The sequence below is a fragment of the Chamaea fasciata genome, unplaced genomic scaffold (genome assembly GCF_029207755.1).
Source record: "Chamaea fasciata isolate MVZ Bird 193981 ecotype frontalis unplaced genomic scaffold, bChaFas1.0.hap1 SCAF_8, whole genome shotgun sequence".
Lineage (NCBI taxonomy): Eukaryota > Metazoa > Chordata > Aves > Passeriformes > Sylviidae > Chamaea > Chamaea fasciata.
This window is the reverse complement of record NW_027094093.1, coordinates 25625242-25642079: the sequence shown is the minus strand read 5'-3', so window position 1 is coordinate 25642079 and position 16838 is coordinate 25625242. Positions and strand designations below refer to the sequence as shown.

The following is a 16838-nucleotide window of genomic DNA, read 5'->3' as shown; positions in this document are numbered from 1 at the left end:
CACTGTGACTAGGTACTTCATTCTCCCTTCACAATTTTAAGGAGCAATATTTCCACCGTTGGGTGGAAATAATTTGGGTGCTAATCAGCCATTGTTGACAAAGGTCGTGATTAAGTGTCCCTCAAATGATGATGATTTAGTGAATCTAGTACAATGATAATAATAATTTATAACATAATTTACAAAGGCAATATGCCTGTCTAGAAATAAGGTCCAGCCACACAGAAAAAAAAGAAATCTATAATATCCTAAAGCATTCTGGTCTGCCAAAAATAGCCACAGATAGGAACTGACAAGAAAACTGAAGTTGCAGTTCTCTGACAGACAGGAGAACTCTTCTATCCAAGATTTCTTGCTCTTTGGAGACAGTACAAGTCTTAACATTTCTCTCAAGAGGTGTTAATTCAAGAGCCGAGTTTAAGAAAGAATATTTTTAAGTTCTCGATTCAAGTACAGCTTTGCTTCTTTATAAATGAATCATTCCATGTCCTGTGTCAGGGACATACCCTGGAAGATGAGCTAGGATGTTTGTTTCCACTTAAAAAGAATAAAAATAGCCTTGTGAAAAAAAGAAAAAAAACCTGCTGTCCAGTTCAAAATGAATGCCAGTACTTCTTTACAAGACTAGCATAATTGATGGTGCTGTACAGAACTCAGAACATGTGCTTTGTATTTTTGCTAATGAATGACCGAGCCAGTAATAGAAATTTTGATAGACAACAGTGAAAAAAAGTCTTATTCAACTGCAGATTGTGTTTTTATCCAACACAGTGTGGTTTTCATGATGCATTGCAACCCCAGGCACAGTACATCATCTGAACAACACGAATATGATTACAACTCAGAGTCAAAGAACGGCTCTGAGGACCACCTTTCAAATAGAAATGTATATTAAAAAATCAATTTCTTTGCATTACTTGAACTTCTGGATTTTATCAATAGTTTGGTTACAGCCACTGGGCCAGACTTGCAGCTGATATAAATCAACATAGTCACCGGAGCTCCAAAGGACATTGGAAGACTATTTGTGTCAGTCACAGAGAGCTGAGTGAAGTCTCTAGTAACACTCCAGCTGGTAGCCAGAGTTTCATTCCAAGGGAAAAGGAAAGAGAATCAGGTGTAACGGAGCATGAAAATTGATCCAACACAGACTGTAGGAAGCTATTGACCAGAGAGTTTGGACTAGATGATTGGAGGGGGGACAAACCTAATTAAGAAATTTGCTTATGAGAACTTCCTTAACAGTCTAAAATTAAGGTGTTTACTTAAACTAAGAATCTATTAGAGACTAGTTGCAGACACACGATTCCACTCACAAGGGGACTGATACCTCTTTAAAGACTATAGGCAAAGTTATGCATTTATTTTGTCAGATGCCTAACTTTTAAAGGGATAAGCTCTGTGTGACTTTTTGCAAGTAATAGACTTGATTACCTTTCACCACCTCTTATATATTATCACGTACAATTAATTACATAGAAAAAACCCACATACTTAAAGGACAATTTTTTACTGTACATTGGGAAAATTTGGACAGAAATATGAAAGCCTCATTCTTTGTATATGGTTAAGAATTGAAAAAATGGAGAGACACTTTACATTGAAATAGTCACAAATATGTCAAAAAGACAGCAAGAATTTAAGTCATTTGTAGAAGTGTGCACCATAGATAGGACATTTCTATCCCAACAAATGGCAAGGTAAAAATGCTAACAGCTAGAAAACTGGGCTGCTTCTAACTGATCCTACTTCTGTAACTTAAACCAATTAAATATTTTGGGCATGAAACTGTAAAACAAATTTATCCAAGGTATAATTAAATAGGTGATCGGGTCACAGAGTAAGCTCCTGCACAATCAAGATTCTGCACTCAAAAAAGGAGCAAGTCTCCCATGCAATCTTTTGCAAACTCATTCTGATCTCTGTAAACATTATCTTTATCCACAACTTTTCTCTACATGAATAATAATCACCCTTTGTATTTGTAGGCAGGTATATTGCAATGATTTTCTGCCTATCAAAGGTGCAGCAGGTCACAGTTTCTGCTTAGATTCTTTTATTACTGAGGGTGGGCAGCAACTTAATCAAGAAAGGACACCAGTAACAAAGTTTCTATTCTGATATTAGCACAGCTGTACATTTGTGTTTAGGAGACACTCTGGAAAGCAACAAGAGAAAACCCTGTCTGAATATTTGCAAGCAAAATTCAGTTTACCTGCATACTCCATGCAGGGCAAGTGAGAAGCCATAAATAAGTCTGACTAAATGAACAAGCCATGTCAGATGCAAACAAACATTCACAAATATGTTATTAACTCCTTCCCCATAGTCTGCCTGAATACAAAGGTTGTGTGTTGCAAGAGCAACCTCATGAAATCTTGTATTCATAGAAAAGCTTGATTTAATAACTATGGCCCATGCCCTCAAAGGCTTCACTTACCCATATGAATTCTCCATCACTCATGTCAAGGTGAATTATGACCAAATGACAGTTTTCTTATACATTTCCAACACTTTAGGCTCATGGTTTTTTAGATCCCATATGAATCAACCAGGCATAAAAATTAATCCTGTGTTCAGAGACTGGCAAATGTACCCATTTATTTAAAATTTGCTCACATGGATAGATTTATTTTTGCACAACTCTCCTACAGGACAGGATTAATCCAACCCTTCCCTGGAAAACTTCATTACACTCTAACATCACAAAGCACACATTAAAACTCAGAGACAATGCTGAGCTGATGGGTTTGGCTCTTTCTGTATCCTGAGTAGATAAGGGATTATCTTAGAAAGCTTCTTAAATCTAAAAATATCTCTCAAAAACTTTTTACAATTAAAAAAATCCAACGCACCCTTAAAGAGACAGTCAATAAATAATTGTATGTTTGAAAAGCACTAAGTGTTCAACAAATTCCTGTGCACAGTACAAGTGATACCTGCATTTTGTTAATATCTTAATTCAAGAGAGGATGTAAACAGCTCATAAGCCTATTTTAAATCTTCAAAGTAAAGCAAGTTTTCTTGCCAATGTTATCCGTTCAACTTCTCTTTCATCCACCACATTTCAACAACAAAAACTTAACAAAGAAGACCAACCTGTCCCTGTGAGGAAAGAAGGGAAAAAACATATTTATGTAGTCTACTTTTATTATTTTTCTTTCACCAGACAGTAAGGGCTGACCATGCCCTAAAGGTCAATTTCTCTCTCTTCCAGAGGAGAATCCAACATTAGAGTATCCCATCTGGGGAATATCTTATTCCCTTTCATTAGATGGCTGAATTCATCACATGGTCCTCAAGAGAGCTTTACTTCAGATTTATGCATCTAATGGTGAATGCTCACAGAGGCTATGTGAAAATCATGCAGAAAATATCTCCTAGCAGAGTCCTTCAAGAAGCAGAAACTATTGCCACTGAAAGACAGTCTTTACTTCTTTTCAATCACCAAAATTACATGAAGTGACTTAGAAACACAAAACTCCCATAAACTTTTCTTTAGGGACAGAATTGATCTAAATTGATCATCTCTGACAAGGCTGACCAGAGTTTGACAGAGGTGGCAGATTTTAAGACCAAAGGCTTCATGAACAATTGCATTCTTATATCTTCCTTCACTCAATATGCAGAAAAAGTTGATCTCCTCTTTTACACACACACTGAATTCTAAATTTAAGATCTCCAACAGAAAAAAAAATCTCTTGTAGATGTCTGGCAGTTATGTTTAATAGCCCAGGATTTATGATTTCTTTTAAGAAAAACACCTGATGTTGTCTTTTGGACTTGAACTTTAAACAAAAAGATAGTTTCTGTTAAAGGTAAACAAAAAGCACAGTGGTGGATCACTTTTTTTTTTTTTTTTTTTTGTAAGATTCAAATTTTACCTTAGTTCTAGGAGCTCAGGTACTGAAAATCACGAAACTGAATGCAATCTTAAAGAATAATCTAATCCCCATTTTCCATGCTGATCTTACTATGATATCTTTAAGTTATGATTAATTTTAATAATGAACAATAATGAACTCAAGTCCTGGCATTCTCTAATTACATGGGCATCATCTACTCTCATCACTAGTCTTTTTTCATCCATTAAACTGTTTTGCCACCAAAATAACTCTACTGCCTTAAGAGGTGTTATTCTACCTAAGCAACATCCTGCTGAATATTTAGTAGAACCCATCTGAGATAAATTAATAAAAGGTCTCATTTCAAGATGTTCCAACCCTAGGATACACTTTTTAACCTTAATTTATTTACCCTGTTCTATGTGTTGATGGTAGCTCATCAAAACTGTGCTATGAGTAGAGCATGCAGAGCACACAGATCCAGACTTTTGTGAAGCTGAGTCCATGGGACAAAATCTTTTCTTTTCAAACTGAGTCTGCACTAAAATAGCTGGAACCTCCACGTGCCTATGCAGAATTCAAGCACAAGGGGTTTAGCAGATGTGCCTGCCTTAGGCACAGCTGACTTCATTGTCTGGCATACTGCAGCAATAATTTTGGATTCCCTTTTCATGTGTTAACTCCCAGCAGCTTTTAAAGCCCTGAAGATTATGACTCCAAGACCCCTGTGTAAGCCCTAAACTGCTTTAAATTTTAAAGGGAGCTAATTTGCAGAGACAGTCTATCCTTCAATAGTTAAATGGTGTTTCACTCCTTACTGCACAGACTGAAGTCTAACTTGATGATCTAACAAGATAAAGGGCATCACCTGGGTTTTCACATGTGTGTATTTATATAACCATATGTAGGCATCCTCATTGAATAGTCTTGCATGTATTATCATAGAGGAGCTGCCTTGCAAAGAGTACAGACTGACTGATTTCAGCTACTTCCTCTCCTAGTGAAATTTCTCGGTTTCACAGATTGTATAAAGTCACCATAAATGATGAATTCCTACCAAGCCTGCTGGGCATGGTGAGAAAACAGCAGAGTGATAAGCAACTGTAGCTATGCAAATCCTCCCTGGTTTATCTTTTGCTAAGGTGAACAACAATGCAGCTGCACCAGGGTTTATAGTATGAAGTATAAAAAGGGAAATGCCTGTGGTAAGCAACCATGATGAAAGGAGAAAAAATGAAAACAGCTCCATAACCTTATATGTTATGTTCATAAAAGCACTTTAAAAACATTTCATCCCTCTTCCAAAAAGAGCCTGTGCAATCGTAATCTAAAGTTTTCAAACTTTGTCCTAAGAAACTGCAATATCTGGCTTCTCCACAGTTTTCTCCAATTCAAAGCTGATATTTAAAAGCCCATTTATGACCTTTGTTGTTATTTCCACTTGCTCCCATTATGCCCATTGATAGCCATGAGTTATGTGGGATAAAATTCCAGGTCAGTCAAGCTATTGCAAAAGTCTATTAGTTTAAAAAAAATTTATTTCTGGAATTAATTTCTTGGTATCATCTCTAAACTTCACTGCTAACTTCACTTTCATAATGTGAAAGAAATCTTGTTCTTTCATTTAAGGGTGTGTATTCCCACAACCTGCTTCCAGACAGAGCCCCAACACATATCCTTGTTCACCTGAATGCCACTCCAAGAGGAACCACTGACTCCTGAACTCTTCCACAGGAACCCAAGCAGGTTTTTATGGCTGACCAGTTTCTCTGGAAAGACAATCCCCATTCTGGATGTCTGCCTTACCTTCTCACATTCTTTGAGCTTGATGGAGAAATTGGAGTTACCAGAAAACCTGTACAAGAATCTGCAAACCAAAAACATTTCTTATCAGAACATTAACAAGGAAATCAGTAAAATTTCAACCAAAATCACTAACCTGCTTCCACAATTGTCACTGGTCCTAAAATCTATCAATCATATTTTGTCTTCCTTTACCAAGAAATTTGAGGTGGGCTGTTTCAGTTCCACTACCTAGCCCCTTGAGAAGGATCTTTTAGGGCTTCCAGATACTTGGTAAATTCCAGGCCTAACACCTTCTCACAAGTATGAGATCGGACAAGACTGAATGCAAGGAGGCACAGGCTTCAGCTAGCAATGCAAGAAACCCCTGTGTATTAACAGTCTAAGCAACAGACTCACTCTGAAACCCTTCATGTGGCTCCCCACAAGTTTCAAAGTTGAAAAGGTTTATGCCTTCATCCAGTGCCCTGGAAGTGGATAGGCATTGAGGTATTGCATTATCCTCACCGGTAAAAGCAAAAAACTTCCTTATTTGGCATCATAGGACACATGAGAATAGCACTCTCCAAATGTTTTGACTCTAGTTTGCCCTTAGTCCACTCACGCAGAGAGCAACCATTCAGCAGCTTCCAAAAGCTCACAGGCTCCAGGCTCATGCACTCAGTAAATCTCATTTCAGTGCAAAAGCACTTATGGCATCTTGAAGCTGCTGCCACCAATTGAGAGAACTAAAATACTTTATTGAGAAGAATGCAGCAACATCTCCACCACACAGCAGCAAGACCTCAGTCCCTTACCTAAGAACAGTCTCCTCCTTCCTGCCCTCCCTATTCCCTTAGTTCAGGGATTTACCGGGAGAAAGCTGCAGTCTCAAAATGGTGTTTTGTTTCTCACCACCAACAGCAGCAAAATCTGAACACTAGATGGTATAAATCAGTGGTATTGTCAGGGCTTTGAAACTGCCCTCAGTTGCAGCAGTGGAGAATCTAGAAACTCACACATCATATTTTCAACTCTTCCTACAATCTAGCAAGGAAAGAAAATTTAATTTTCACAGCACACCTGAGAACAAGATCATAAGTAAGCAATCTGCTTAAATTAAAACTATGTACTGTATGCAATATTGTTTACTGATTCAAAGATTAACAAAGTTACACTAAATTTGAGCTCTGCAGAAAGCAAAGCACATTAAAGGGAACTCTTTTATTCCACTGGTATTCTCTAAGGTACTTTTGTGCCTATAAATCAGGTTGGGATTCACACAGAACATTTAGCAGACTTATGCATGATGCACTGAAACAGAAGTAAGATATAATTAAGCACTGACATGACAGCTAACAAATGTGTTTCTGAGCAGTTTCCGCATGCCTCATGTGGCATTATGAGGCACCTAAGCCAAAAGCTCAGGGTACATTAACTACCAGAGTGGGGCCATAATTCTCTCCAACTATACAACCTGCCACATTTCCTTGCTATTTTGAAACACAATTTGCAAATTAAAAGAAAGAAATAGGGGGAAAAAAAAAAAAAGGAAAGACAATCAAACTTGTGTAGTATGAATAAAAGCATGAAAATCACAGTAGCCTATAGGAAAGTTTACCAGATTCTTCAGTATCCTGGGTTGAAGTATATTCTATCACCATCTTCATGAACTGTTGAAACCAGGTGAGGCAGTGCTCCCTGCCTCACCCACTCTGGCTTATCTTCTGTTAATGGGCCCATCAGCACCTTTGCCACACGACTCACAGATAACCCCCTCCTGGACTACCTCCTGTTAATGGGCCCATCAGGCCTTATCACATGACTCACCATCCCATTGTGAGATGCTCCACCCAGAGGGAGGAACCAAGCATTCCAGCCTGGATATAAGCTGAGACTCTGAACACCAGAGGGGGGGGTTACCCACTGGATTCCCAGAGGACCCGAGCTACCAGACCTTTCTACAGGATCACTGCTTCAGGAAGACCACCTCATCTGGACTGCTTCCATCACTCCGCTCAGGTTGTATTCTGACTCTGTCAGTGGTCTTTTGTATTATTGCATCTATTTTATTTTACTTTCTTTCCTTTTTTTTCCCTATTAAATTGTATCTCTGAGTTGGAGCCTCTCATTTGTTTTGCTTTCAAACCACTACACTTAGCTATCCAAGAATAAACCATACAGTAAACAACAAGGATAGATAATGGAGTCTGAGATCCACTGTTAGTTTTCCTTTCAGCCAAAGTTCTGAGTGTAAATGCTAAACTGCAGGTAGCAGAGTGCTATAACATAACCTATGATGGAGGTATAAAAAAAAACCTCAAAAATAATCAGCAATACAGCACTCCATGGTTTATTCGGAAGGAGTTCTTCCACTAAGTTTGCTCGTGTTCTAAGTTTGCTCAAGCTGAGGCAGATGAACGCTTCTCAGCTTGAGTCACAGTCGTGCTGAGAAAAATGCACAGTGATGCCATAGCTCTGGAATATTTCATTTCTTGGCAGTGTATGACAGTAGCACTAGTCACTTAAATTCACCACCAGCTACTTAAATTCAACAGCAACTGTTAATGATTTAGCATCTACTGGCAGTTTGTCCCCCCTAGCCAGTAAACTGGGCTGCAAAGGTCTACAGGCACCATCATGCTGATTAGCAGTGATTAACAGTGATTAGCCTGTTTGATCCAGGATTTATATACAGCACAGGCTGTGCTGGAAATCAATCTCCATATCTGGGATTTAGATCTGAGCTGCTGGGGAGGATGTCCCTGCCTTGCTGGTTGCAAAAGCAGGCAGCACGCCAACAGAGAGAGCAGGCACAAAAAGCTTCTCATTCCCAGCGCCAGGGCTTGCCGACTCCTCCTCCGTAAGCCATGCAGCAAGGACACCCCAACATGCCCACGTGTGGACCTAAACAGAGCAGTGTAAGGCAGCAAAGCAAGTCCTGTTTAGGGACTTTTCAGAGCCTGCTTTCTGCAGAATGAGCTGTGTAAAGCCACAGGTACTTACACTGTGAATCAGCTGTCCCACATAACACCGAGGGCAGTGCACACATAGCTATAAGCACTTGCACGGTCCAGGCAGTTTAACCTCTTAATCTCTCTAGATACACTCTGGAATCAATGGGGATAGATCATTTCTGTGCATTCCTTCCCCAGAGATCAGCCCTGTAACTTCTGTGCCCTACGTCTGCTGCCCTCGACCATTCCCAGCTCCCAAATATGCCAATCCTCAAAGAGTGTTTCAAGAAACCTCGAGCTCTTTCATGTCAGGGCATGAGTGGAGAAAGAACTCTGACTGAGAAATTGAATCAAGTCTAGAAGGCTACTGAGGAGCAAGACTGACATTTTCCTTACTGGCTTCCAAAAGCAAAAAAAATGGAATATGGCGGGGTGAAGAGTATAAACAAATCAGAAGTGGTTTTACTTTTGTTAAACTGACCTCAAAAACTGGCACCACTACCTCCATTGGGAACAAGCAATTCTTTTCATATAGCAACATTTTTATCTGAAGATATTGTTTTGATGCTTTTTCAAGAATTAACTCAGAACATTTTAGTTTGTTTTTTGTTTGCAAGTTTATGTTTCATTATTTGGTAAGAAACGTTTTAAGGGTTAGGGTGGTTTAAAATATATTTAAATTGTTTTTAACCTTAATTTACATCATACTGTAGAATTTGGACAATTTGCTCCAAAATTGCCAGTTAACTGAGAAAACAGCCTTTTGCACAGTTCTGTTCCACAATAACCCAAGAGGGAAGCAAGGTGACTCCATTATCCCAGTATTTGAATGCTCCTGGGACAGAGAACAATCTGAATTTGAAAAACAGGGATTCTTTGCTGTGTAAACCCAGAGATGAGTTTACTCCTCCAGCTTTTCTCTCCTGGGAAGCACTTATTCATTCCTCTTCTCCACAGTTTTATTCAGTGATTGATTCCATTAGTAAAACAAACAAAAACCACAACATAAAACATCTAAACCCAAAAACATACAAACAACCCTGCCCCTCAAAAAGCTCAATGCTCCCAACCACAAACCCTCAACAGATAAAAAACCCACACAAATGGTCAAATCACATTTTTACCAGTGTCAAATTTGGTTGAAATTGGGCAACAAGTTTGAAAGTTATTAGGCAGAACTGACATATGCATGCACACTCATAAACTTAAATTCCATTTTTTTTAAATTCGACTTACTGTCAATAGCAATAAAAAAGAAAAAAAACGACGGAAGATGATGCACTAGAATTTAGCTTTCCTACTCTTATCACTAAACTACAACATTATAGCAATTTTTCTTCAGTTTCTGACTTCCACCTGACACACTGTTTAGGAGCTTTCACCCTGCTTTGCTGGTATTATTTTTGTTTCTGGTTTTACACAAGTTTTGGGAGATAGAATCAAGTAGGAGGGAGTACACTGAAGGAATTAGAAAGGGAGGACAAAAAGAGAAACATCCATCATTTAGCACAGCCCTGTGAAGACTTTGAACATAGGATAAATTTTGACTAGGTCATAGGCTCCAAAACCCAGACTGTGGAATACCTGGCCACACCAGGCATGGCAGAAACTCAGCTCCTCTGCAACAGGGCTTGTTACAGAAAGAGATGTAGAATTCAGGGTCTGTATCCTTTTTCAGCTTTGCAAAGTTGCTGATAGAAAGCCATAGGGAACTATTACTCTCAAATATTAGTATAAAATATATGTGTACACTGAAGGAGCTAATACACGCCTTTATATAAAGGATTGAGATGCATGAGGATGCAACCCTACTGTATGAAAAAGCACCCAGCAACACACCACCACAAAGCTGGTGAAAGAGAATGCAACAACACAGAAAACATAAAAATGAAAGGCCTCATTGCCCTGTTTTTCTAGGATTATCCTTTTAGCACAGGGTCAAGGAGCATGTCTGCACAAATGTGTGATTGTTCTCCAGGGACCAGGAGTCCAAGCATGTTCACTCATGCTCTTTCTGTTTCAGTTAAGAAAAATAAAGCCATCTGCTGGATTGTCTTAATAAAAAAGGAAAATAAATTAAAAAGCACAGACCATTTTAACTAAGCCCATCATTTATATCACTAGGTGTAGGAGACGTGGCCAGCCAACTAGAAATAATCCAGCTGGTTGAAAGCAAGCAGAAAAATGTTCATCCCATTTCTTTTCCTACCTGCTACATAATAAAGAGGGGGACAAATAAAAAAGAAAAAAAACCCACACATCTAATTCTGAGAAATTTCAGTCAAATCCTACTATCCCACTGAAGCTACAATGGTTCATTCATTTTGGTCTGGAATGAAAGCAAAAATAATCCTTGCCATTAGGAGTGCAGGGTGGTCGCAGCAAAACAAAGAAGAATAAAAACCAAAATAGACTGAAATTTCAAAACCTTTTCCCCCTCATGCAAGCCATGGTTTGTTCTGGCTCCCGACCCTGTCACTAGGCTTGCTGGATTCACCACCACACAGACTGTCACATCTGGTCAGGTCACCAAGGTAGATGGTCAGTCCCATGCGTCCAGACCATACATTTTCCCTGATGCACTGAAGTCCCTGACTAGTAATTAACACTCACCTTGCCACCCCAAGAATTCCTCAGCCGTAGTCAGGATCCAAAAACATCCTACATTGTAGCAGAGAGAGTGTTTCAAAAGTGCAAAGGATTCTATCTCTACTGCTTATTTTCCAAAATAGATGTTCTCCCATGGTGCTTTGTATGTTTCTACACCAGGTGGAGGCACTTTCCTTGTGACAAAAAAAACAATTACTGGTTTTCTTAACTTCCTGCTGATTCTTGTTTTTCTTCCCCCTCTAGTTATCAATTATCACCTCCAATCTAAAAGAGAAATAAACACTTACCAGGTCCATTGTGATTTCGGTCAGGGCTTTTAAAAAATTTCTTAGGGCCAAAAAGGGTCATATGGAGCCTATTTGACATGGAGTTGAAGTTAACTGCTATTCACCATGATTCTGGGAATCTGAACAGCTTGATTAGAGAACCACATTTCTAGAAAGAGAGTAGGAAATAACATTTTCCACCTATTTTTCACTTTTGCCTCCTTTCTGATGAAAGTAGAAAATGCAACATTTTGTAACGTCATGCTGTTTTCTCAACACTTTTATATTAAAAAAATTCTATGCAATTGAAATATTTAATTTCATTTTGTTGGAATGAAACATGTTGAAAAAATAATTAATCCATTTTAATCCACAATTCGTGTCTTCCCCTTGTAGTTTTTAAGGTTAAAAATGTTTAAAATAAAAACATTTTATTCGACATAAAGATTAATCCTTTTGTAAATTAGATTTTAGAAATGCCACAAGTAAAAATAATGAACAAATAAACCGCACAAATATCTTGAGCTGAAACTTCACTGAAATCAATAATACTTGACATAAATCGATTTGGCACCAGTGCATTTAATATATTTCCCATAATTGATATGATTCAGAGTATTCTTAAGCACAAACATAAACATCTATATAAATATATAGAACTACTATCTGTCTCTCAAAAATACTGTTTTAGAGGGGAAAGAGTAAAACTTCAGAGAAATGGTTCCTGGTTCTATATCTGCCATTCAAATGCTTTTAATATTCCCTCTCCAGTTACTGAGACTCCATATACCCAGCCTGAAAATAGGTGAAACAATCACCATGTAACATTTCTAATGCTCAAAAAAAAAGAGATAAATTTTAATAGCTTGCATTTGTTGATGTAGTTTTTCCCAGAGTCCTCTCTGATCACCTCTGTTTCCTAAATGAACGCTCTTTGATTTGCAGCTTTGTTTTTCCAAATATTTTTCAACTTTGTTAATATGCTGTCCATTGAAATGTTGTTTAGGTTATCCTAAGGATTTTATTTTTTTTCCTGCTATACAAAATGTTTGTGCAGGATCTGTTAAACTAATGTGGGAGGTGAGGAACACCTTGGAATAGCATGTTCCTGTTTTTCAGGGTATCAGCTTCAGCAACAACAGAGAGGAGACAAGCAAACAAGCAAACAAAAAAATACCCCCCCCCCCCCCCATCTTTCCCCACAATAGATGCATGAAAAAACAAGGACATCCATCTAGATTCTTACTGGTTCTCAGAGTATGTAGATCTCAGCATCCCTTTGTCCACATTGTTAACTGAACTGTGGCTATGACTCAGCTCTCTCTCATTCTTATTATGAGGAGCTAACGGGAACTATGGCACAGACATGCCCAAGTCCACACTGCACCAGCCACAGGGACATGTGGTCTCTTTCCTTTATTCTCAAAGTGGTTAGGTAAAGAAAAGTGGGAACTCAACATCTTCTAGTTTGAATACTGCTTTCCAAAAGTTAAATAATTTCATTTGTGTCCAAAAATGATTTGTGTCTTCTTAACACCACATATTACTCTATGCTGGTCTGCTGGTTTAGATCTCCTAGTATAACCAAAGGCCAGAATATCCTTCACAGAGAGCTGCTGTAATTGCTTTGTGTAGAAATTTGACTCACAGGACTAAACATTGGCCTAAAGCCTAAAACAATACTTGTCCACGGATAAAATCTATTAAGCGTAAAAGCATTATAGGTGAGAGCAAAGCAAGGACCAGTTGTGCAGTGTGAGCTTCTTTAAGATGAGTATATGTGAAGCTTTCATGAGAGCACTGAAAAACTCATACTGCAGAGGATGTGAGGAATGATGGCAATGAAACATTTTAAAGAAAATATGTACTCAAGGGCACCACAGGATTGATGAAATGATCAAAATAAACAGGTGAAGTCAGATTCTTCTTGTGTTTTTCTCAAAATTGTTCTCAAATCCCATGGGAAAGACTCTTTGCCGTCTAGAATTTTAAAAAATAAATAAATAAAAGGAAAACACCTGCATACCACTGGTAGAAGAGGAAGGTTTAGAGTAAAGGATTTTTTTTTAATCTTATTTAATACCATGGTAGTAATGTACTATATCAGATGATGGTGTCTCTATACAAGTAGAAGAAAAATATTCCTTCAAATTATCCCAGTATAACATTAATAAACACTTAGAAGCATCAAAGAAAAAGTTTGAGAGAGAATAATAAGAGTGAAGAGAACTCTCTATCCAATTTCTTCTGTGCTTTTAGGAGTTTGGGAAATAAAATTACTGGTCATTCCTTGGAAATGTGGGACACTCCTGTCAGTGAGTGAAACTGTTCACGTGCACACTTTACAATGGACACCTCTACCTGCCCTCTTGAGCTGTGCATTTGCAGCTCAGAATGAAATTCTGTTTTCTAATTCTAGCCATTTGGAATTGGAGTGGTAGGTGGTGGGAGGAATTAATTGAAAACCTGAACAAGCTGGTGACACCTATATAAATTAATCAGAAAGACTGATGTTTAATTTACACTCAATGAAGACTTGAGACTTGTGAAATATTCCCAGTGCAATCAGCAGACAGCTTGCCCCTTCTTTCAAACTAAACTTACAGATCATCCTACATACAGTTGTTTGGATACAGCAAGGTTGATGAGCTCTTTCATAAGACTGGAGGCAATTTCATTCAAGGATTAAAAGAATGCATAAAAATATCAAATAGTCTTGAAAATTATCAAAATTAATATTGCGATTGCTGGTGCAAACGACTCAAGAATAAGCCCACCAGTGGCAATATAAACTGCCAATATAAACCAGACCCGGGTCCAATGATAACTGATAATAAGAACTCAAACCAGGGAAAAGATCTTTAAGTGCTGATTTCTTTGCCCTATTTAAATTACTGAGTAATATCAGTTACTGATTTGTAATCCAGATACCATGATGTCCAGGGAAAAGCACCTGCCAGAAATGCAGTACAAATTATTAATCTACATGTACTGGAATCTGTCTGCTGAGGAAAACTAATGAAGACTCACTTTGTGTAAAAGGCTACTACTGAAATCGGTATTTCCTTGTGACTCAGCAGCTTGCAAAATATATGATTGGTATCAAATCAGACAAGAAAGCTCATCCAACTGGTCTTATCCACTCTCTTGCTGATTGGCATGTCTTGGATAATTCCCGCAAACATGTCTTCCCAAATGTGAGGAAACCACTTTTTTTTTTTTTTTTTGCAATATTATATATATTTGTTGAATTATTAAAATGCCCCTTGCATAATGACATTAGTGCCAGCTACCTGATCATTCTACCAACATGATGAGGAGTGTTAACAGAAATACAGCTAAATAAATCAAGCTGACATGGTGCCCTGCTTCTGTACTGATTTCAAAGTGATGCTGTCACACATCACTGAGTAAAAAAAAATCCAAACAAAGAACAATACACTCCTACATCAGTCAAATATTGTGACACAAACTGGAACAAGTCATGGAATTGAAAGCTAACATCAATCATGAGGACTTTCATTCTGGCCATTGCAAATACAAAAGAAAAGAAAAGAACCCATAAGATTTCTCTTAAAATCCAGTTGTCACAATATGAATTTATATTTCCTGGATTTTTAAATTGCTTTTAATCTCAATCATTTTTATAGGGAGCTTATATATATTCCCAGTACCAAATGTGTTGATTGATTACTTGCTTCCCTAAAATAATAATAATAAAATATAACAGTAATAATACAATACCTTATATATTAAATATAATTATAATATAATTAAATATAATTGATATACACATATATATCTACATAGCGCTTATATATAAATATATATATATATAAAGATGCATCTTCACAACTGAATCCCTGGTTTATAGATATTTTTGTTGCCTTTAACTAAACTGTTGTTCAAAATACTCTTGCCTACTACTAGTCAGTCTTAAGACATAACAGCTATTATACAACAATGAATAAATAAAATGTAAAACGAGGAGGATTAAGAGGCAATGCTCAAACTTTGCATGAAGGCTCAGGAGTTAGAAAATATACAAGCAGATTTTTTTGCCTGAGGATGTATCACACATCTCTGAAAAGAATTAGTCAAGTTTTACCTTAAAAATTGCCTAGGGACATAATAGCTAATTGAATCCATACATTAAACCATCAACCAGTCTTATTATTTAGTAAATTGGGGAATGAAGGAGAATAAATGTTTATGTGATGAAGAGATTGGGTCTTAACCCAAAAAATGCGACAAATTCATCACAAATAGTCATTATATATAATAATTTTTCATACTCATAACTTGCAAATTGTGGGATGTAAGTAGAAGCAAGTGTGAAAAGGAAGCATGAAAATCCAGAGAGATGAGCATTTGTTCATATCACGGGGACACAAGTAGGCAACTGAGAAGGTAACAGAGGGCAACAAGCTAGGAGGGCTTAAAGGACAAAAGCAATAAGCATGAAAATTTCCAGAAATATGAATATATTTTTCATGGAAAAAAAGCTGGGGAGATTATTAAACAGCAGGGTGAAAAGAGAGACTTACAGAAAGTGCTGGTGTTTACAGCAGGCTGAACATAACGGGGAAATGACTCAGTCACTTGAAATGAGAGCAGTAGGGATTAAGTTAGCAGTGAGTTTGATAGATGTATCAGTGGGGCTTTGATCAAACATGAATTGAGAGTCAGCAATAAGCAGACAGATTTTGGCATCCCTGCTGGTTAAACAGTACTCACATCCAAGAGTAACTGACTGCATTCAGTGGCAATACGTGTATAATATAGATGTACATATGACCAGTCTGAAGGGACTTTGTTCTTAAGGACACCACAACCCTGTGTGCAGCCAGAATTCCTGGTTCAGTCCCAGATTAGGAGATAAATTAAGGTGTAATTTTGTGTGTTTATGTAGGAAAAACACTTTTTAATTTGTTCCTTCAGTTAGAGGCATCATAGGGATTCTGTGGTGTTCTCAATGCTCAGTAACCACAGTGAGTGTTGGCCCCTTTCCCCTGTGAATCCATATTAGTTTATCTTTCAGAATCTTACTCAGAGCCTTACCCACAGCTGCTGACAGTGAACTCCCCAAGGTACAGAGAGTCCCCCATGTGAGCATTCACCCCTGTTGTGGTGTGTAGTGTAATCATGGCAGGTGATTCATGGGCCTTAAAGGACAAGCTCTGATGTGATAATGCCAATGATATGTATGTGAGTGAGATCAGAAACATATACCATGCAAAATCCTTGTTAAACCTCCATGCTGCCAGAAACAGGCCCAGAGTACTGGTACTTGCTTGTGCAGCAAGTTCCCGTAACCTCTTCTCAGTATTTTTGCATCCCAATTTCATCATTTTTTATCCCCACAACTTTTGAGACTT

At 37.8% G+C, this 16838-nt stretch overlaps 1 long non-coding RNA gene across 1 annotated transcript in view; it reads right to left on the bottom strand.

Annotated features, from left to right (window-relative positions):
• LOC136293435 (uncharacterized) overlaps positions 1-11291 on the bottom strand; it is a 61453-nt gene extending 50162 nt beyond the window's left edge. The window contains exons 1-2 of the long non-coding RNA XR_010722146.1: positions 11198-11291; positions 5652-5712 (exon numbers count right to left, since the gene is read on the bottom strand). This is a non-coding gene — a long non-coding RNA (uncharacterized lncRNA). The remainder of the gene's footprint in view (positions 1-5651; positions 5713-11197) is intronic.
• Between the last annotated feature and the right edge of the window lie 5547 nt (positions 11292-16838).